Below are 23237 nucleotides of genomic sequence, written 5' to 3'. Positions count from 1 at the left end.
ATGCTGGGTGTGGAGGTGGCCTGTGACGGCTCAGTGGGACTGGGCTATATATGCTCTTAGAATGTGACTGGTACATGCCACAAGAACTGAAGAAAGATGTGTGGACTTTGGGCTGGTGCCTGAATCTGCAAACCTGCAAGTAGGAGCTGTTTCTGTGGCCAGCTTTGCTGGGAGCTGCTGTGGCAGCAGGGCTGGAAGGTGAGGTAATGGGATAGTGTTTTCAAAGAGCCATCCCTACTTTACTCACTGGAGCATTGTGAAACAGAGGTAGCTTCAGGTAAGTTTCTTCACACCCCACTTACCTTCTCCCCACTCACTGGATTTCAAGGATTAAATCCAGGAACCCGGAGTCAGAATGTGGTGACCTTCAGCCATTTCCAGCAGAGGCTGCAGACAACTTGTGGGTAAGAGGAACCTTTCTCTGAATCAGAAATGCTTGTGTATTTTTTTTAAAAAATAGGAGACTCGTAATTCCCTTTTCACTGCATTTTCTATAACAAGTGCCTAACACATTGTCAAGTGCAACTCAGGCCGCAATCAAAATAGTAATTTTACAGAGAAGAATTTGCCAGGCTTTCTTTACTTCTGACAAGCATAGTAGCGGATTCTGTCTACCCACTTTTCCTTGCTTTCTAAAAATTCTGTTAGCTGCTAGTTTAAAAATATCACTCTCTCCTTGTTCAAGCAGCAAGTTTGTGACCAATGATTCTGGGGGAAAATATGAACCCCACATATCAGTGATGGCAAATTTTAATAAAAGCAGGACTAATCCATTACTTTGCCACCAGAAGTGTTCTATCCCTCCTGCCATGGATGTTGATTATTCTTTCCCTTGGCTGATCCTTATTCACTGCCCCCCTTGCAAGGCAGAGTGGCAGATGTCTTTACCTCCTACCCCCACCAAAGAGGATCTGGCACAGCTTTTCCAATGGGCTGGTTGGCCTGCAAACATGGCCAGCAAGTGCAGTGTGCTTCACTCACCCTGAAAGCAGCCCCTCTAGATAGCCAGCTGATCTGATCCTAAACGTCAGGGAGTATCTACTCCAGGGGTTTTTGCATCTTCCTCTAATGCAACTGGTACAGGCCACAGTCCATGGCCAGATATTAGAGTAGATGGAGGACTGGTCTGATCCATGGTGGCATGTCCTCCTATCTGACAGAACCACTGCCCCACTCATTGGCACTAGTGGGATTTTGCCTGGGCCAGGGCGTCAGGACTTGGCCTTATATGGAGACTGGATAAAGACACATAGGACTCCATTCTGCCATCAGCTATATCCTCATAACTCTCAGAGCCAGCACTGGGAGCTGCTTGGGCAGATACCTCAGGGCAGAGAGGGCTTAACACACTTGGAATGCCAGCTACTGATAGGAAAAGTCAAAAGGTTTGGAGATTTGGCACAAATGCCTCCAAGTCTGCAGGCTAGATACTCAGCTGGTATAAATCAGTGCAGGCCCCTTGAAATAAGGGGAGTTTGCCAGTTTATACCAGCTGAGCAGCAGGCAGTCTAGAATGCTCTTCTGAATCTTAACTAGCCGAACCTCCTGGGTCTACGGACCAGGGCTGGTGATGTCCCAAGACCTAGCTTTTTGGTGCTCTGTGCTTGTCATCAGGCCAAAAGGAACACGAGGAGAACAGATTCTCTGGAATGTTTGGGCACTTTCAGACCTGGGGAAAAAATAAAAATAATCAGGGCTGGATCAAGCCAATGAAGATACCCACAGACTCTGTGCATCTGCCCCTCCTTATATTCTGAGCCCTTTAATCCCAATGCCACCCCTTAACTCAAAGACTGAACTGCCAACAGGCCCATCTCTGCTCTCCTGTCTCCCTGTGCTGGCACACTGCTGCTGCGTGGTGCACGCATAGCATGCAACTCCGCTTCTCCCACAGATAGGCCAGCATAGGGTCTTCTCGCTTGTCCAGCTGCACTCACTGCTGTTGTTCCCCCTCTCCCCACTGCCTGCACTCCAACAGAGTGCCTCCAAAATCACTGCACGTTAGCCCTGCACCTTGTATGCCCACTGGCTGAAAGAGACTGAACTAAGGGACAAATGCTCACCAGACATTTTCAAAGGCCAGAATGGCTTCTGTTCCTGCCTGGGCAGAGTTTCATCACGCACCTAGCACACGCGAGCCAGCTCCTTTGGGTTACTTGTGCTTACGGCTACAGCCCTCATGTTGAAACAACAAATAGATGAGAGGGCTCTGAGCTGCAAAACTCAGATCCACCCATCTCCAGATCTCTACTACCCAAAGCTTGGAGCAGAGGGGGAGATATCATTTTGATTCAATCCATTATAGAAGTTTAGGGCAGCCCCAAATTTTGGATCCAGAGTTGAATATTATCAAATTTCAGGGGTGTTCAGATCTTGGGTTTCAGGCTCCCCCATTCCTCTAATTTTAACCTCCCTCCAGAATACCTTTAGTAAAAGTAGCCACATGTTTCCAAACCCTTAGCCTTCCCACAAGATTGGGGAAGGTGGGGGGAGAATATAAGGGGAAGGAGTACCTCATTCTCTGTCTCCTGTTGCCTTTTCTGCCCGTTTTTGCTATTGTGTGTTCAAAGTATCGTCTTTCTGCAAGTGAATGATTAGAGACAAGCTGACCCCCCAAAATGGATGGTGTCTCATGTTTCAAGCACTTGTGCTCTGTTCTTGCAGAATGTTTAGTTACAGCATGAAAAATGGATGTGTGGAATGAAGACATTTCCCCTTTGACTAGCCCATTTGCAGAAGGTATGTCAAGGATCTGAGGCAAGGGATATGGGCAACCTTTCAAGAAAGTCCCCACCCCCACCCTTCTTCTTTGCTTGCTTATTGGAAGAGCAATAAATATCAAGCCGACAGGCCCTTCTCACAGTTCCAAAGCCTACCTGTAACTGAGCTGGATAATTAGCAGCCTTGAAGATGATATATGACTTTCATTACCCTTTGGGACTGGAGACTAAATGAGGACAGAGCTAATTGCCGTGCAAAGCAGTTTGGCATGAATGAGAAAAATGCAGGCGCTGTCTCCTGCCAAAAAAAAAGGGCCCTATTGCTGCTCTGATCTCATGGCTGGTTTTTGCCGCAGGAGTTCACTTGGTGTCCATAAATCATGGTCTGCTTACAGCTGAAACTGCACTGAGTCATCAACATGCAATAAGCTGAGTGACAGATTCCAGCCTGACTACATTAGAACTTCAAACTTAGTTTCTCTCCAACCCTTCCCCCCAACACTGCCCGTACTTAAGAGAAAATTAAACCCAGACTACACAGACATTTAGACTGTGAGAAACATAAGGCTTGCTCACTTGATGATCGTTTTTAAAGCCCATGTTTCCAGGAAATGGCATCATGCTGTTTGGAGGGGAGGGTGTCACAAATGCCGTACAACTCGGTCATTTTGCAAATTCAACGTTGGGTTTGTCCTTCATATTACTGCTGATTAAAATGTATTACCTCCCTTCAGTGGGCTAAATTGGCACTTTGTCATCTTCTTTCTTATGGATATAGATGTAGCCAGCTCTCCTGTAAAATATTTTCCTCCTCTTTAAAATTAAGGAAGAAGACTCAGAAATCTCACTGCACAAAGTGGTTCCAAAAGTGACCTGAGATCCTTTAATACCTATATTCACTACACAGAAATTGGGATTTTTAAGAGAACCCACAATACAAATGCAAAAGTCAGTCTGAGGGAGGAGCTTTCCCTTTCCTCTCTCTATTTTGTTTCACAGAAGAAGTTTTGCTTTTCTCTCAAGGTACCTATCCTAGCTCCATTGTTTTAAAAAAGGAGCGATTGTGCTGAATTTGCAATATGGTATCCTGTCAGATCCTAATCAATTAGCCTGCGTCAGCTCACTAGAAGGCAGATACCAATTTAACTCACAGACTAAGCTTTCTGATTTTCTCTAAGGGCAGTCACATAATTCATTCCTTGTAGTGCCAAATTATATTTGACATTTAATTTAAAACTCAAGGTACCATAATGCAAAATATCACTAAAAATAATGGTGATAAAGCAGAGGAACATTTCATTTGACAGAAAGGCTTTTTCTCAGTGTATTTATGCACCCAAACTTCCCACCTCGATTTAAAGCCTCAAACTCACCAGAGCCGCTTAGTCAGGCAATCACTTTCAGATGCTGTTGGCCTCTACAGGTGCTCGCCTACAGTAAAGAGGCACTCAAAGATGAAGCAAGAAAGCAGACTGCGGCTCACCATTCAGCTTGTGAGTGTTCCCCTCCCGTATGTGCAAATGGAACGATGTTCCCATATATTACTGTTGCTGCTGAGTCTGCTAATGAAAATATTTCAGTAAGACGGCTCGGCTAATTGGAATGCCGGTTGTCCTCTCTGGGTTGGGGGTGGGTAATCAGACTGACAAGGCTGATGGTTTTTGCTTAAGAAAACCAAACACAAGAGATACCAGCTTAACAGCTTCATTCAGGTATATCATCTTCTGGCAGACCATTCCTGGCCACCTGGCACCATGGAAGTCTGTTGTTTCATGAAGCACGTCCAGAGTCTGACAGTCTGACTTGAAGCATGAAGATTAATTAAAAAGGCTCTCAAATGCTCTCCCCGCAGCTACTTCTTTCAGCTAATGTTTTACAAACAGTGCCAGGGCATAGAGAGTAGTAGCCATGAGATCAACTGGCACTTACATGGCTGAGCAGCCAGACAACTCCTTCTAAAGTAAAAGATGGGCTGAGTTGGTTTGGGGAAATGTTTGACCATGTCTCTCAATGTGAGCTGCCCGGATATATTAAATAATTCTGCTACCTGTGTGCAAGATGGTATGGAGCCAGGTAGCTTGGCTTGCTAGCCCCAACTGGTCCTAGGAAAAAGTAAAGTAATGAATAACTAACTCTGTTCTGTCATGACAGACAGGGCGTCAGTTTGATTTCAAGGCAACACAATAAACTGCACCAACAGCAAAGTTGCATATCATTATTCCAAGTGTCCAAACTTTTGTGGAAATTGGTGGTGTCCCTTGGCTGGGCAAAACAAAACAGATTTCTAATGTTCTCCTCTTTATTATATGTACGTGTGACAGGTCCCAGCATGCTGCTCAACTTGAGGTAGCTGGTTTGCACACTGGGGCATTTGGTCTTGCTGTGGATCGCACCACCATATTAAACAGGAGGGCAGCACAGTGCTGTAAGTGGTAAGCAGAACTAAAGGAAGTTCTGTTGGCCCTGATGCAATGTGCCTGCATTAGAGTTTGCACTGGTGTAATTATATTGAGGTTGTTACAGTGTTGTGCATTTCCCTAGGCAAGCTCTAAGACAACTGGCAAGTTTCTAAGGATGACCATCGTGAAGTGCAAAAAAGTAAATGCAACATTAAGAAGACTCTATATTTAAAAGTAAATGCACAAAAATATCAGGAAGAGCAATAGTAACATTAACGCACCCACTTTGTACATGGTATTGGGCCAGATCCTCTGTTGGTGTGAATCAGTATAGGTCCACTAAAGTCAGTTCAGCTACGATTTTTACTCTAGCTGAGAATCTGGCCCAACGTATCTAGCCTGAAAAGCAATAAAGTGCATCCTCCACTCACTCAAAGGATTTTCCACCAACTGTCCAGGCAAATTCAACATTGGCATTAAGAGCAAACAAGAAAAGTTTGAGTTCCAAAGGAGAATTATTCAAAAACCTCTGAGCATTTGTGCATAGGAGATTATGAAAATCCCAATTTAACTTTAACTAAAATTTACATCATCAAGAAAGCTGGACTCTGCATGTTCCTGTGTGGGAGGCTGGGTTTCTAAGGTGGTAACACTAGTATATTATTTTGTCAACTGGCCTTTTCCATTACCTAGAAAGAAAGAAGTGATCAAAGTAATGAATTGTATAAAACAGTAGCATACAACCAGTCATTAAAAATGCACAGATGGCTGAGTGGATATTTTGAGCTCCAACAGACTTTCCAAAAGAGGGGTATTTATTGGGGCTGAGATTTTAGGCTCCTAAATCAGAAGGCTGATTTTCAGAGCGCTGAGCACCCAGGAGCTTTCAGTGAAGTTACTAGCAAAATATGGATTTAGGAGTCTAACATCAGGTTCCTGCTTTTGAAAATCCTGACTTTAATTCACCCCTCCATGCATAGGCTCTGTCATTTTGCTTTGCTGCAGATGTACTGACTGCTGAGGGACTGGCTCAGACCTTCTGTCCTCTGCAAGTGGGTGTTGCTTCTTTATTTGAATTGGACAGACAATATTAGCGCTAAAAACCCAACATCTAAACAACATACACTATTATGGAGGGAAGCTAGTGTGGTTGGAGTGAAGAGAAATTGCAGGAGTCACTACAAATAGTCTTCTAGCTGAGAATCTACATAGATTTATATCTAGGCTAGCTTAATTTACACTGGTGAAAATGAGAGCAGAAACTGGCCCATAAATTTACTCCCCACTTACAATGCTGTCAGGGAGAGCAAAATTTGTCTCTTGGATTGCAATAGGGAGTTCTAAAATTAATTTTAGATATAAGTTTGTCACCATCTCCTCGCAGGGATTTTTGGGCAAAGTTCTCAAGGAGCCAAATACTGCTTTCTTTCTACCAGTGTAAATCCTGAATAACTCCCTTACAGTTACTGTGGGTTTACACCAATGGAATTTGGCTCCAGGTTTGACCATGTCAGGGTCAGACCCCAAATTAGGCAACATTTTCAAAGATAATAGTGGCAATCTATTCTAATAATACTCTGCATTTCTCTATCACCCAGCATGCCGGTAGCGCCAAATGTTTTTAAAGACACTGGTGAGGCATCACAACATCACAGTAGGATTGGCACTGTAAGAATGATAAGACCCACCTTACAGATGGATCAACTAGGGCCCCCCACTGGAGACTGTATCAGCGCATAATAAGAGACAGTCCCTGCCCCCAAAAGAGTCTTAATAGACAAGGCAGATAAAATGTGGAAGAAAGTAAGGATTATTATCTCCATTTAAAGCTGAGCAACTGAGGCACAGAGGGTAGGTCTGCACTGCATGTCTAGGCAGACAGACTCCCGCTAGCTTTGCTCAAGTTAGCTCGCTAAAAATAGCAGTGTGGATGTTGCAGCACTGGCGACAGCTTGGACTGCCACCTGAACTCAGGCCCAGGGAGTCAGGTGGGCTTGGACTGAGGCAGCTAGCTAATGTCTGTGCTGCTAATGTTAGCTTGCTAGCTTCAGTCTGTCTACCTGGGCTTTGAGGCATGTTCCCAGCTGCAGTGTAAACATACCAAAGAGACTAAGGCCCAGATCCACAAAGGTTGGAAGTTGGGAGCCTAAAGACCCTTGTGGATTTGGTCTTAAGTGAGTTGCCCAAGCTCGCACAAGTCTATGGCAGGGTCAGGAACTGAATGAAATCTCCACTTCCTTAACCACCAGGCCATCCTTGCTCTGTAGCCCCATGAATGGTAATCAGAATCTTGACATTCTAGGGCCTGATCCAATGTGCATTGGAATCAATGGAAAAGATTTCACCTCACTGTTTTAATGGGGTCTGGATCTGGCCCCTACTGCACGGTTCAATAGGTTGGCAGAGAGGGGAGCACAAGTTACCTGAGGATATTTGTGAGGGGTTAACTGTTGGTACCATACTGTAGTGGCCAAATATTTTGTTCATAGGACACCACTAATCTAATGGCACTGAAAAATACAATATTCATCAAGTCCCATCTGGTGTTCAGTTCCATATATAAAAATACTTTGCACTGCTGGTCTAGTAACTCTGACTAAAATTGCTGAAGTGATACCAGGGGCCTTGGAAAACAGTAGTGGGATAAAAAAATAACAAATTGAATAAAGGGGAAAAAATAAGCTTACCTTCATCTGACGGGAATAAAATTGAAGCCTTTTAACCTTACACATAAGTTCCACACCATTGCCTTTTAAAATCAGTTGGAAATCATTTAAAATCAAATTGATTTTGGCTTTTACATTCAGATGCACTTCAGCTTTTCACTTACTGGTCTATACAAGTAATGTCTTCAGCCAACCTGTGTTTAAAATGGATAGAAAATCAGTTTGCATGTTCACATGCTTAGTGGAATTTTCTCATTTCCATTTCACTCAGAGCCAATCACAATCAGATTAACTTGCTGGAGAATATGTCAAGAGGCTGATTTCATGGGTGTTTTAGCAAAGAAATGGTTTGTAATGTGGCAAAACATTTTTTGTTTATGTTGCCCATTTTATGTCAATAGACGGCAAGATGGATAAATGGGGCAGCTCATATATATTTATTCTGCAGGGTTTCCTTCTTCATCACTTACAGATTCATAATCAATCATGAAAGAAAGGTAAAAACCATAAGAAAATTTTCCTACATCTGCCTCTTCCAGTTAACTAAAACCTGGAGTATTTGCAACCTTTTATGTATAAAGTATCAGTGAACACTCCTAAACTGGACACCTCTCTGTTCACCTGCTACCATCCACTGTGGACCATTTGGATTGGATACCTGCTATCGCAATTGAAATTAGGTATCCAGTCTGAAAGCAAGTGAGCTGAAATGATGGAACATAACACACCATCAGTGCTGTAATGAGATGTAGAACACCTGCCATTGACTTGAATGGAAAGAATAAAATCCTGTGAATTGTTTTGTTTTCAGCATTCTCCTTCCCATCCCACCATGCCGCTAGTTTCCCCTCAATCTTTCATTGTTGTTTTAGAGAGGGAAGATTGCTTAGCAGTGAAAGCAGGCAAATGTGAAGCAGACACCTGAATTCCTTAATTGGTTCTGCCCATGAGTGTGTAATCCTGGGAAAGGCATTTAGGACATAATTTTCTATAGCTTTCACTGATTGTAGGCACCTCAGTGTTGGGGTGCCCATCTTGACACTCCTATAGCCTCCTTTTCAAGAATACTAAGCACTGGTCAACACTTCTGCAAAGCAGGTGCTCCATGTTTCAGGTTGGGTAACCAAAAACAGAGGAACCCCCAAATTAACAGACATGCCTGAAAAATGCTGGCATTACCTTCTCTGAGAAATAATTTGCCTACCTGCAAAATGAAGTTAAAAATACATCACCAATAGGTATGTTCTGAAGTTTAATCAATGTGCGTAAAGACCTCTGAAAAACTTGAATGAGAAGTGCTAGCCACGTGCAAAGCAGTAAGATGATATTTTTGGAGGTAACGATCGGATATGAAGTAGGAGGTTGTATGACCATCGATGTTATGAAGTTATGGCTAGATGGAACCATACAACCATTTGGCAGTGAAAGGAAATCACGAAGGATCACTGCAGATGAGAAAAGCGAAGACAAATAGAAATTGACTGGTGCAGGCTGATACTCCACTTCAAAGAGTGTTAGCTCTAAATAATAGTTACAAAACTATAAGGCTTGAAACGTGAGTCTGATTTAATAAATATTTACCAAATTGTATAAATCTTTGCCTGTCATCCAGCTATAAATATTAAACTCCAATGTAAATATTAAAAGAATTACAGTTTTCACACAATCCATTTGAGATTATAAGAAATTTGTGGATGGAACAAAAAACAAACAAACAAAAAAACCTGGTGGTTGAATTCCCAAAGAACAATCCACTCAAAGTTCCTTTCATGTGCCAACAGCTATTCTTTATACTGTTTATGCACTTTCATCGTGACAGCCCTAACACTGAACAGAGCAGATAGACTCTAACAGTCACCACACTAGAAAAAACACTCCCAGAAGATAAATAAAGTGAAGTGAAACTAGATTTTTGGATCCTGGGAGGTGTAATGCCCTTTTGATATTCTATTTATACCGATTATTTTATATTATTTAATGAATTCCAGTGTTCTTGTTCCCTGATTTAACGTACGCTTGATGGCTAGAGGCCATTAAATGGGCTTATTTGCTGCCTGAAGGACCAGCACTATTTTGTGCATGTTTCTCATTTTCCCTGGAAGTCCCTACTCTATTAGCGTGACACTTCTTCTAAGGCAAAACTTAACCAGAGTCTCTTTCCCCTTAAAAAGGGAATGACACCACTGGGGAAAAAAATAACAGTGAGAAGTAAAAAAAAAAAAAAAGAAAAGAAAAAGAAAAAGACTCACCCCCATTATAGCAAACTGTGATATTAATGAAATTCTGTTTGTATTAAAATTTTCTTTCAACCCAGGCCTTCCTGTTCGTGGGGATGGTGTCAACTTGTCAAGCATTTAATCAAGAGCATTTCCTTGATGCTTCCATTGTGTCAAAAAGCCTCACCTAGGTGACTTCAAGGGGAGATGGCAGATCTGACTCTTTCTCTCCAACATCCAAGACTACCTGTTCTTTATTTCTCACCCCCAACTTTTAATTCCCCTTTATAGGTTTGTTACAGCAAATATGTAATATTAACACAGACCTGCATTCAAGGTAATAGGCCCAGAAGATACTAAAAGTCCATGGGTTCCCTTTCTAATTTATGGGAGAGTCAAAAGGCGAGGCTATTTAGAGGGGCTGAGATCAATGCATTCAGAAGGCTGTAATTGCCCAGCTATAGAGGAAAACACACAGTCATGAAATCTACAAAACAAGATTAATGGTGTTTCCATTTGGATCCTAGCATGAAACCATGGCTAGTGAGTTAGAAGACCCTTTTACATTGCTGCACAATCCCTAGCGATATTAGGAACCTAGACCTCCTCTGTGGCAGCTTTGCAATGGTCCACAGGAGTGAAGCAAACACAAAGCCAGCTTGACCAGCTACCCGAAGATTCCCACCTTGGTAAGGGGAAAAACAGACGCAGCAGCTTGATGACACCCCACTTACAGCCCTTGTTATAGAGGGCTTAGCTGCAGAAGAGAGGCGTGGTTGGGAAGCAGTTACATCTGTCTGAACTCTGGCTGCCATGATGGCCCCCACTGGGGGCTGTTATCTGCTAGTGAAACTGAGAGCGGTTTAGGACTGCTCTAACATACATCTCAAGACTGAACCACCACCTACCAGCCCTGGGATCAGGGTGGCACAAAGATAGCCTCCAGCCACCTCCTGAGCTGTGCTGGGGCAGAAGGACCAGTTCCACAGATTTTACCTAGTAAGTCTGATTTACTTCTATCAGCTAATTCCATGGACTTCAACTGAGTTATTTCTGATTCACACCAACAGAGGAGAGGGGACAGGCAGGTGCGTGCAAAGAACACAGGTGGGTCATCTCAAGTCAGGACAAATGTGCATTTTTTACCAGGCGAGTGTGTAATGGTTTGTGATTTATTGAAAACTCTGACTTTCTTCCCATTCAGGGAGCAAAATCAGGCAGAATTATGATATTTTAACAGTACTGCAAAAGGAACTGCAAAAGGAACACAACCTCCAGTCGTGGAGGTTTTAACTAGGCTTACCAAAGTATATTACCGGGGAACACACAACATAATCCATCTAAGTAATTTACTCTTTGCTATTCTGCCAAAGGAAAGATCCTCCTACAGACAGGTATTTTTAAAAAACATCAAGTATAATTAGGAAAAGATTATACTGGACATTTATAAACCTACAACACCACGACCAAAACTCTGGTGATGTGAAATGATCAGCTAATTACAACAGTGGTTTAAATTATGATCCCAGGTATTATTTATTCTTTCCAAAATGGTCTGAATATCTGCACTATATATTCAGCCCTGAAGACCAATTCACTCTTGCAAACATACTGCAGATTTAAAACGTAACAAGACTTAAATCATCCAAACTTATTGTTTTAACTTCCAGCATTTCATTATTCTACTTAATGGCTTGCACATTGTTTTACACAAGCACAATATAATTTTATGGTACGATGTAAAAAAAAAAATCCATGTTCAGTTGCTTCCCAAAGAGATGAGAAGTGAAAGGATAGGAAAACAGAACTAAAAGGGATGTTTTGCCTACTAATAGGGAAGACTCAAGTTTGTGCAACATATTCATATTATTGGGAGTGGACCACATCCACCCTGACTGAATTGGCCTTGTTAACACTGGTTCTCCATTTGTAAAGCAACTCCCTTCTCTTCATGTGTCAGTATATTTATGCCTGCATCTGTAATTTTCACTCCATGCATCTGCAGAAGTGGGTTTTTTTACCCACGAAAGCTTATGCCCAAATAAATCTGTTAGTCTTTAAGGTGCCACTGGACTCCTTGTTGTTTTTGTGGACACAGACTAACACGGCTACACCTCTGATATTTGGCATTCATATTTGTGAAGATCCTAGCCTGGCGTATAAACCATACGCATACACTATCCCTCCAGATTGGGCTGGCAGGAATACAAACTCAATCCCATTTAAGTCAATTAGAATTTTGATGACTTTAATTGGGCCAATTGAAAATTCTAACTTGGACCCCATGCAGGTCACTGCTTCCTCAAATGGGTGAGAGATGAGGCCTGGGGATCTTGGCTGTGAGAGGGAAACACACCCATGGGGCCAAGCAGCAAGATCCTGAGGAAGGAGTCTGCAGCAACTTATGTTGCTTCCTCCTCCATATACTGGGGAACACTTTCCTGATTGGGCCTGGTGCTCAGGAACATGTGAAAGCACAGCTCCTTTCATGCTGTCTAGAACAACAGGTGCCACTGGGCAGCAAGGTAGAGGCAAGGAGCCCTACGTAAAAAAGAAGTTGTCATAAATATAAAGGGAAGGCTAACCACCTTTAAATCCCTCCTGGCCAGAGGAAAAACCCTTTCACCTGTAAAGGGTTAAGAAGCTAAAGATAACCTCGCTGGCACCTGACCAAAATGACCAGTGAGGAGACAAGATACTTTCAAAGCTGGAGAGCGGGGGAGGGGAGGAAACAAAGGGTTCTCTCTGTCTGTGTGTTGCTTTTGCCGGGACCAGAGCAGGAATGCAAGTCAGAACTCCTGTAAAGGGTTAATAAGCTATCTAATTAGATATGCGTTAGATTCTGTTTTGTTTAAATGGCTGATAAAATAAGTTGTGCTGAATGGAATGTATATTCCTGTTTTTGTGTCTTTTTGTAACTTAAGGTTTTGCCTAGAGGGATTCTCTATGTTGTGAATCTGATTACCCTGTAAGGTATTTACCATCTTGATTTTACAGAGGTGATTCTTTTACTTTTTCTTCAATTAAAATTCTTCTTTTAAGAATCTGATTGTTTTTTCATTGTTCTTAAGATCCAAGGGTTTGGGTCTGTGTTCATCTATGCAAATTGGTGAGGATTTTTATCAAGCCTTCCCCAGGAAAGGAGGTATAGGGCTTGGGGGAATTTTGGGGGGAAAGACGTTTCCAAGTGTGCTCTTTCCCCGTTATATTTGTTAGACGCTTGGTGGTGGCAGCAATAAAGTCCAGGGACAAAAGGAAAAATAGTTTGTACCTTGGGGAAGTTTTGACCTAAACTGGTAAAAATAAGCTTAGGGGGTTTTTCATGCAGGTCCCCACATCTGTACCCTAGAGTTCAGAGTGGGGAAAGGACCTTGACAGAGGTGCTGTGGTTGAATGGTACCTTCAGCCATTTGGCACAACAGAAACACTGCCTACGCTAGGGTAGACCAGAAAACAAGAATTCTACTTAGGTCCAGAGAGAGAATCAGGCAGAGCAGAAACTTGGGCTATTGGCTATTCTGGTTTCTCTCCCCCTCTCTGGACCTGCAAAATTTTCCCAGTGAAAGTTTAATCTAAGCAGATATATTTCTGCAAAAAGTTTTGGTTTCAACAATTCAGCATTTTCTGACAAAAAATGCCAAACCACCTCTAGTATAAACACAACACTGTTAAAATATATATCCCCCATAAGTGCCCAAAATTACTCCACTTTCTTCACCTGTTGTGTCAAGTTGCTGCATGATGTTAAATAGTTGTCAGAGGTGACCGCACTTCACTGATGGACAAAGTTATTTCCTGCCAGGTATTTGTGAGGTTTAACTAACATTTATTCAGTGCTTTGAGAGTCTCACAGGAATGATGCTAATGAAACCAAAGCAATTTGAAACATACAAAGCATATTTCTATATAGTACTGCTATACAGGTACGTGCATGATTAAAGATTTGAAGTTGCAGGGTGTGGCTGGATCTTACCGTCTCACGGTGAAATATGGCAGTTTCTTCAGTTTTCCGTGTGGCACGCCCGCTCAGCTCTCCAGCCAAACTGAAAAACTCCACCCACTCTAGTGAAGGGGAGTCCAAATGAAAAAAGAGATCAAATGAAAGGTGTTTATTTCTCCAGCTCTTCAGGATACAAGAGCAATCCCCAGGTGTCCATCTGCACCAAACAGGAATTCCAGCATTGAGCCCCCGCACCAGGAGGCAAAGGGGGACTCAGGTTCACCCCCAAACTCTCCCCAAGACTATTTCCCTTGGATCTACTACTATTCCTTAACTTCCTTCTAGGGATGTCTCCATGTCTGGCTGTCAAGCCAAATCATGCTTCCTCCTCTGGGTACTCAGCCAGCTGGTTGTCTCTTTAAGCTTCTTCCAAAGCCTCTCCTGGACAGACCTGCTGCAAAACTTGTCCCTGCCAGATCTCTCTTACACAGCAGAAAAGGAGCTGGTATACACGGCTTCCCTTCCCAGCATGCCTGTCTTGGAGGCTGAGACCTCCCCTGGGCTCTGGGATTTCCCAGAAGTCCTTCATTCTAGGCAAACCTGGGAGTTGCAGTGCTAGGCCAGTCCCTGGTTTAAGGGGCCACACACATAGCCCTGGTAGAGCTCCCCCTGCTGGACACTCACTAGCCTGCTGTGTTTAAATCCCAACACACTAGACCCATAGGCTCTTAAGCTTCCCGAGGTCTGAGTAGAGTACATCACTATTTCTTTCCCTGGCCTCTCTGGCACACTTCCTGGGCACAGGTTCTGTTTCTCTTCCCCCTTCACAGACATGGGACCCCTGTGACCCAGCTGCCCTAGGACTCCAGGACCAGTGATGACCACCTACACTCCCCAGTAGCTTAAGCACATACTGTCCCAGATTGCCAGCCTTGTGGGCACTCAGAGATTACAGCTCCCGGGGACACATGACAGCACAACAAACAGACACACAGGGTTTGTAAAGGTCCCCAAACCCAATCTATATCTAGTACAGGAAATATACAAATCTAGACAAAACAATCACACACCTGGACACATTTTCTGGCTTCCATTTTCCTCATCACTCTTGAGTGTTTTGGGGGCTTAAGGCAGAGTCCTCTAAGGAGTACAGGATCCCCACCCCTGCACATGGCTTCTTCTCCTTTGAATCATAGAGTCTCTCTCTCCCCTCTGACGCCAGTTTCCTTCTTCCTTGGCTGGTCCTGTAGTTAAAGGATTCCTTCTGCTACAAAAGCATGCTCTTCTCTCCTGCCCAAACTTCCTGTGTGTCTCTGTGAATCCCTCTGAGTTCCCCCAAGTCTCTCACACGCTGTGACTTTAAAGACCAAGTGTTAACACCTGATTTCTTTGCTCTGCTCCTAAGGAAATTCTACTGCCGTAAAACCCCACCCTTGAAAACTTGGTTGGACTGATTTCCCTAGACTTCATCCCAAGGGCAGCACCAACCTCTTCCTGGTGGAGGGGCTGAGGTGGGCTAGACAGAAAATTAGGGGGACTGCGCTATATATCTTGTAGAAACACACCACCATTAATTCTGCAGTTTGGCACTGCTGCTGATGGCAGAACTGCCTTCAAAGCTGGATGCCTGGCTAGCAGCTGCCGCCAGCAGCAGCATAGATGTAAGGGTGGCAATGCCATACTATTTTGACCTTTGTGCTGGAAGGAGTGGCTATGGGGGCGGGGTCCTAAGGCAAATTTGGGGGCAGTATAGCCCCTGCAAGCCCCCTAGCATCACTCCTGCTTCAGATACCCCATTGTCCCAAAGTGCCCCCACATGCTTGGGAGCCATCAAGGTTTAAGGACCTTCCATTGTCCCTGCCTGATACATGTCCCACAGTACTGACAGTAAATGGCTGGCTCAATATCCACTGAGGCGTTCAATGATGCAGAAATTTCATAAGATCGGTCAGAATTCATAAGTTGTACATAGATTCTCCAAGTCATCACACACAGGCTGTTATGCCAAAGGTTACTCTGTTGTGTGTAACAATGAAGGGAAGTACATATTTATTCACTTATATGGCGCTCACCACTAAGGTATTGGACCACTTCACATACATTAATAAATTTATCCTCAGAACCACCTTGAGTGGTAGGGAATTATTATCCCTTTTTTCAATGGTGAGAATAATTGTCTTGACTGAAGCCTGTGGCAGAGCCAGGAGTAATAAATAATAATACTGTAGTGCTTTTCATCAGTAGATGGAAAAGCACTTTACAAATGATGTCAGTATCATTAGCCCCATTTTACAGATGGGGGAAACTGAGGCACAGACAGGTGAAGTGACTTGCCCAAGGTCATCCAACAGGCCTATGGCATATCTGGGACTAGAAGCACAATCTCCTGAGTCCCAGTGCAGAGCTCTATCCAACAGATCTCTGGATCTCCTGAGCTCCAGCCCAATTCAGTCACATCTCTCCTCTTTCATGCTATTGTAAACGCATGCTAGTCACCGTCCAACTGCATGTAAATTTACTGGTAAGTATGTTGTTGGTTTTAGGTAGAGTGAGGTTAAACCAGGCCTAATAGGTGAGTACTGTTATCTCTACCTATTAAAATCACATTACCATTATACTAGTTTACCATTTATTTTATACTCTGTTCTTCACTCCTGAGCAGATGCACCCATTCTTACTTTTTAAACAATGTCATCTTTCCTTCCACATAGGCTTAGGTTAATCAACCACACATTAACCACTGTTTAAAAGCTGGTTGTACAGGATGATAACTGGTGAGAGAATTGCTTATCATCACTAGACAAGCGAGAAGATAAAAATCACAGCCCTGATAATCAGCTCCAGAAATTGACAGCGGCGAAGTCTCACATTTCAAATGTCGATTACTTTTCTTCTTTCAGCATTCAGCTGCAGAAGGCAAATGTTAGTGCCTGGATCATCTATTGTAAGCAAGCCAAAGTTCTGTGTAACATTTTTGGATGCTCAAGGCCTGAGTTCTGGCAGGATGGAACCGAGGGTAAGTTTAAAGTTGAGAGCAAGTTTGACAAGAAAAAAGGGCCCCACTGAATCCAGGTCCTCAGCTGAACAATCACCTCACCCCCAGCTGTTATTAGCCCATTTAAAATCTGACAATTGTGAAAGCAAACAACTTAGCAAGAGTCAGAGAGGGAGGGAGGAAAAGGCTTCCCAGATTGTCTTCAAAATCGGCAGCATTTGGCCTGTTACCATCCACACCAGCCTAATGCATTTTTAATAGTTCACCTCCTAAAGAGATACTGCAGGCCATGAGATGCATATCAGCCAGCCAGAATTGACCCTGGGCTTGTGCTATGAGAAATTTCAGGGAAGATGAAATAAACGAATGCAGCATCGCAAACTGCGTTTGGTGCTCTGGTGAAAAGAGAAAAAACATGCTCATGCAGCCCAGTAAAACTTTTTTTTTTTTTTAGTTTATTAGGTGTGTGCAAAAGAGGCTCAGATGAAAAGTACGACATGTTCTTTTTCTGAAGGCTCGTCTATAGCACAGTGGTTCTAATAAATCAACTGCTTTCTTTCATAGCCAACTATGTGGCGTATAGGAAGCTGAGGCTCCCACTTTGGCTTTGTTAAAATATTAGACTTTGCATGAAAGCTACCATGTGAACTCCATTTTGAATGGATTTCAATGCAGATTTTTACAATAGGAAAAATAAACACTTAATCAGCTCAGGAAACTAGAATCTGAAATGTTGTAGCCATGGGTTTGTTTGTTTATTTGTTACTTTCCTGCTATAGATCAGCCTGTCAGGATACCTCTGTCATGTAAATATTTAAAATCTGCAACAAAACAGTTCAGAAATAAAAAATTAAAACTCTGAAAAGGAGAGAGGGAAAGGAAGATGCAGGGGTTTATTATTTTCTAAAGACAAAGGGAGCGGCTCGGGCTGTACCCAATGTACTCTTTGATGAAAACTGGAAATATTCTGGATGTAAAGGTGCTGTGCATTATAGTGCATAGTTTTAGCTCCTTAAAACCACATGCTGACTGTATTCAAAGTTACGATATTCCTTTTGGTTTTTATGGGGCAATAATTTTAGTTCTCAGAAGTCTACATGAAAAACTGAAAATCCAGGTTTTGAGAGCTACAGAAGTTTAGCATAGTAGTCATCTGGAAGTCTCTTTTCTTCATGTCAATGAAATATAACGTTACTTTATGCCGGTTGGCTGCAGATGTAAATTACACCTTCTTTCAGTTGTTAGGACAGGCTAGAAAACCACATAATTCTAATGAGTCATAAAAATTTCACCATTTTTTTCTTCTTCATTTAATTCATATGGTGCCAACACCTGTGAAAACAATCAGCATCATAGATGTGTGCTCTACTTAAATTTGCTTTAGGGTATGTTCAAGTGAGAGCTTTTATATCTCATTTCTCTAAATTATTAATAACCTGATGCCCTGAATCATTCTATAATGTAAGTGTGCTCATTTTATCTTTAGATATTTTATCAGGACTAGAAATATGGCACATGTTCAGAGACTCTGACCATCCTAAAAGGGACACTCCCCATCTCCCAGTCATGCTTGAGTCTCACCATAACAAACTATCTATGACAAGATCTTCACATTATTTTTATGTGTTTGGGCAGTTTTGTGCCTTGACGTATGAACCTAAACTGTTAGTACGAGACCCATGCTACAATCCACTCTCCCAACAAGCTTTACATCCACTGTACTAACAGCAAGTTCATTTTCTGAGTGCTGCTTCTGCACTGAACTAAGTTGTAAGCTGTAGCCGAATGAAAAATAGGGTTGTTGTTGTCGGATGGTAATACATTTGATGCTGGAAGCTCAGTTCTAATGTGCATCCCCCAGCATCACTAGGTGGTGCTATAGAGGAATTTTGCTTTGTTAAGATGCTTTCAAAGGGTACATTTTTATTTTCGTTATAATAGTGTTTTCTGGTTGTGGTAATCTACAGTAAACCAGTATGGGCTTGAAGGAAATGCCACGGAAACTGAAGTACCCCTTCTTCTCCAGAAGAGTTCAGCTGCATTGACTTAGTATTGGGGATAACATGCATTGATGCCAAAGCTGCATCCAGCCCACACCAGTCTCTAGACCTGTAAAGAGGATATATTTAATGAGAAAAAATATCCATCCATCCATCCAATGTCATCCAATAATTCCTTAATATACTCCCTTGGGACCACCCATAACAAGCTTCTTTTCATTTCACCCTTCTTGTCTAATGTGCCTTCCTCCAATTTTACCAGACTTCACTTGGAGAACTCCAACCCTGCCTTTTGGCTCAGCATGGAAGAGGAAACAGCTGCTGAAAGCACATTCTCCTTTCTGGAAAAGGGGATATCCCCCTAAAGAATTTATTCAGTAGGCCATAGAGTAGTCCCTGTCTTACACAGAGACCATATCTCTTTAAAGCATGGGACCAAATCCTCAGTGGGTTTAAATCTGCATAGCTCCTTTGACTGCAGTCAGTACGTTGATTTACATGAACTAAGGATCCATCCCATGATTTCGATCTCATTTATAATGTGTAGAAAATATACTTAAAAAAACCTACAAGAAATTGACAGTCTGTGTTTCTTGAAGACATTCTGGAGCTCTAGATCAATAGAGAATCCACATGATGAAGAGTTTTTACGGTGCCATAGGCACATGCTCAATACTTCGAATAAGAAGGATGTAACATTTACACTAAAGTGATCCAAATTTCAAGTGCAAGAGCTTTCTAAAGGTTGGATGGGGTTGCAAAGTACAGAAAAGAAACATGCTTCCCTTTTCTGTCTCATGGCAAAAATCTCTGCTACTGGGCAGAATGATTAAAAATGAAATTTTATTTTCAGAGTTAACAAGTTTTCCTGACTATAAGCAGCAACTGTTTTCTAAAGTATCAGCATTATAGTTCTTTGATTTGAAGACAGCTTCTGCACAGGGATCTTTAGGATGATGGTCTTGAAATATTATTCATGAGAAACTACTGCATACTTCATATTTGATGTAGGTGCACTCTGTCTCCTAATGGACGTTGCATGTGCTTTTCCCCCAAGTATGTGCTGGTAAGTAATGACCCATCATCAGGCAGTGACTGATGACAATTGATCATATGCCCATCTATAGCAGCAAGAAATTAGAGTAATCTCTCAAGAGAATAATCAGGGAACACTTTTCCAGGGTCACTATTAGTGAAGAAGCTTGCTCCAGAAGAAAATGGACTCAGGCTTCACCATGTTTGTGGTTTTTTTTTGTGCCTGGATTTACATTTATACACCAGATTTATATTTGTTTTAAAAGAAATGTTCGAGGAGGACTGAATGGATTAGGGCATTAAGCCTGGACTACAAAACCCTTCACCTTTAGGTCTTCAGTTCAAATCCAGGTCAGATGAAATGCCAATCAAAAGTGTTTCCCATTGCTGCTAGTACCTATGTGAAATGGGTTGATGGGTTTGGCTCACTCCCCAGTAAGTAAATGTGCATGCCCCAGCTGGCAAGCAGACAGGATCAAGAATTAAATGAACTATGGGAAATGTTTTAACCTCTTCTCCCTTCCCTTCCCCTGAGGCCAGGGTAGAGGCATATTGGCAGGGGAAGGCTCCCCCACCATTGCGTGGGCTACATTTATTCTGGGGTGTGAAGATAGCAACTTTCCCAGGCACTAAATCCACAGACATTTTAGAAAAGTTTTACAAAGTGTGCACACAGCAGAAGAATTGTCAGATGAAGAGCACATTGGTGACTCTTGGGCCCAATTCTCTTTACACTAAGGTGTAAACTGCTCTAGCAGCATACAAAGGGCTTAATGTAAATATAATTGACTCCAACTTTAAGGCTCCTTTGTACTGCCAGACTGGTGTAGCATTAGAGTCACTGAGAATCAGGTCCCTTCTCGTCCTAGCTTTTATGGCTTGACCCACTTTATAGCCCCATGAATTTGACCCATCAGGCCAGAATATGTTCTCCATTATACCTTAAAGCCAGGTAACTCCACTGAAGTAAATCGGGTTAAGAGCAAATTTACATCAGTGTAAATGGGAGCAAAACCTATTTGTATGGGAAACACTGACAACTGAAGGTAACCTTGTACGTTGGTCTGCTAGATGCAATCAAGCTACCTCATGTTAGCACAGGTCTATGTAAGCTAGGACACTTGTTCTATGTGTGTGTGCACTGCCTAGCACATTGAGGCCCTGATCCTTCATTGTGACCTCTAAATCCGACTGCAGTACAAACAGTAAAGAGTCTCCCCTCATGCTGCAGGACAGTCCCATTCTCATCAATAGGAGCAGCACATGTACATCTAGAGCTGACTAATTCTGTAGGGGATTTGAGTGAGCAAGGAATGCACGACTGGCCTTAACCTTACAATTATTTTACCAGTGAACAGCATTGGATAGAGAATGAAACACATTTGACTCTGAAAATGGCCAGAACAGGTCAAGGGAATAATGATCTCAGAATGAAAATTGTTAGTTGAGTTTACAGTGGTGTCACCTTTTATATTTCTTATGATCTTCACTTGGGCCATAACAGTTCCATGAGTTTCAACACTTTGTCTCTATTTGATTACTACTGTAAGCATAATTATCACACCATCTCTGTGTTGAAAGTGATGGATAGGTTTTGTTACTTGCTTGTCAAGATGCTCACGTTCGTTGTATACAGCCATCACACCACCTGAGAGACTGATGACTGCGCTAGACCTAGTAATACAAGTCTATTACAGTATGTTGATGCTACTCCCCTCAACCAATATTAATGCAAGCCCTGCAGCAGCAAGCATATTTTTAACTTGCAACACCACAGCGAGCCCTGTTTCACTACATAATTAACCCTTTTATGTTTTATTCACTCTGTTGCTTGTTATCCATAAATGACAACCAACACGCTCTTCACTCGTCCCATTTTGAAGGTCCTGCAGGCTAGGACAGATATTTTCAAAAGTGGCTAGTGATTTTTGGTGCTTCACTTTCTGGGTGACCAACTTGAGACGGGTTTGATTTCACCAAGCCTCTGAAAATGAGGTTCCTGTAAGAGATCCCCAATTGGACACTCAGAAATCAAGGCACCCCCGAATCGCTAGTCGCTTTTGTAAGTTGTGGCCTCTAGAGTTTAACTGGCAACTGGTGAGGGGAACACAAGTAAAATGAGGGCATAATGCAAAAGGGGAAAAGTACCTCGATCACTGATTATGCTCATCTGGTGTACTTCAGCCCGAAGTGTAATAAGGTGGTGGTGAGTGTTTGGTTGTCAGTGAGGCTAGTGAAGTTCTCTAGAGATGGTACTCTGGGGGAATTAATTCACCTTCTGTAACTGGGGTTCAGTCCTGGTTCAAGCAAGATCAAGGTCAAAGCTTTGATTCTGCTAGAGAAATCGGAGTATTTTTAACGGTTGAGGTACATGGATTAGTAACTTGACAGCTGAAAAGTCAATCTGAAAGTGAAACAAACAGACACTGATCAGTTCAATTAAAGCCAATTTATCTTCTTTAAAAAGTAGCACTGAAATAAGCCTGCTGCAGAAGCATTCACACTGTTACTCACTTGATGTTCTTTTTTATGACTCAGTTCCCTGTAAGGTGCTGAGCGCTCTATGAGCCAGCCACACACTTAAGTATGTGCTTAACTTTAAGCACAGGAGCAGTCCTCGTTGACTTCAATGGAACTACTCGCATGCATTAAAAGTCAAGCATGTGTGTAACTGCTTTGATGGACTGAGGCCAGAATGTTCCGCATCTCGCTAGATTGAGCCGTCACAAAATCTGTGGTGCCTGGTTTTTTGCTTGACAAATACTCCCAGCTTTCACAAACGTAGTGAGTAAATAGGGATCAGAGTTTGAATTCCCTTGGCTAGATCCTCAGCTGGTGTAAATCAGTATAGCCCCATGGACTTTGCCAATTTACACCACTGGAGGATTTGGCATCTCCTTTTGCTTGTTGAGATGATATTCAAGCCATGATGTTTCTCCCAACGGTTCCCATGATGCACTGTGCCACTCAAAGACTGACTGACCATAACATCTGCTCAGTGAAGAAGGATTTCATGCTGAAAGCTCTAAGTTCTCTTATTTGAAGAAAAGAGGAATTTTCCTATGTTTTAGGAGTGAGTGGGATAGGTGTATCATAGCTGCAGTATCCCCTTGTAAGTTTTATTTCACATCATCCCTCCTCAGTGAATAAATCTTACTAAACCTTTTCCTCTTCAAGACCATCTGGATGAAAACCATTCAGGAAATGTCACCAGAGGTACAAAAACGTAAAGCTCTCCATAAATTGAAGGGTGTCAAAGCCACGCA

At 42.5% G+C, this 23237-nt stretch overlaps 3 long non-coding RNA genes across 3 annotated transcripts in view; all 3 read right to left on the bottom strand.

Annotated features, from left to right (window-relative positions):
• Positions 1 to 521: 521 nt before the first annotated feature.
• LOC122466659 lies at positions 522 to 4483 on the bottom strand. The gene is made up of 3 exons (XR_006292361.1): positions 4094 to 4483; positions 2514 to 2580; positions 522 to 1669 (listed from the first exon to the last, which is right to left on the bottom strand). It is a non-coding gene; the product is annotated as an uncharacterized LOC122466659 (long non-coding RNA).
• Positions 4484 to 5680: 1197 nt separating this feature from the next.
• Positions 5681 to 14557, bottom strand: LOC122466637. The gene is made up of 3 exons (XR_006292304.1): positions 13975 to 14557; positions 7807 to 7979; positions 5681 to 5808 (listed from the first exon to the last, which is right to left on the bottom strand). It is a non-coding gene; the product is annotated as an uncharacterized LOC122466637 (long non-coding RNA).
• Positions 14558 to 18912: 4355 nt separating this feature from the next.
• Positions 18913 to 23237, bottom strand: part of LOC122466617 — a 32708-nt gene continuing 28383 nt past the window's right edge. Inside the window, exons 2-3 of the long non-coding RNA XR_006292271.1 lie at positions 22120 to 22375; positions 18913 to 19045 (exon numbers count right to left, since the gene is read on the bottom strand). This is a non-coding gene — a long non-coding RNA (uncharacterized LOC122466617). The remainder of the gene's footprint in view (positions 19046 to 22119; positions 22376 to 23237) is intronic.

The sequence above is a fragment of the Chelonia mydas genome, chromosome 7, assembly GCF_015237465.2.
Source record: "Chelonia mydas isolate rCheMyd1 chromosome 7, rCheMyd1.pri.v2, whole genome shotgun sequence".
NCBI lineage: Eukaryota > Metazoa > Chordata > Testudines > Cheloniidae > Chelonia > Chelonia mydas.
The sequence above is the reverse complement of the archived record's forward strand: the minus strand, read 5'-3'. Positions and strand labels throughout refer to the sequence as shown.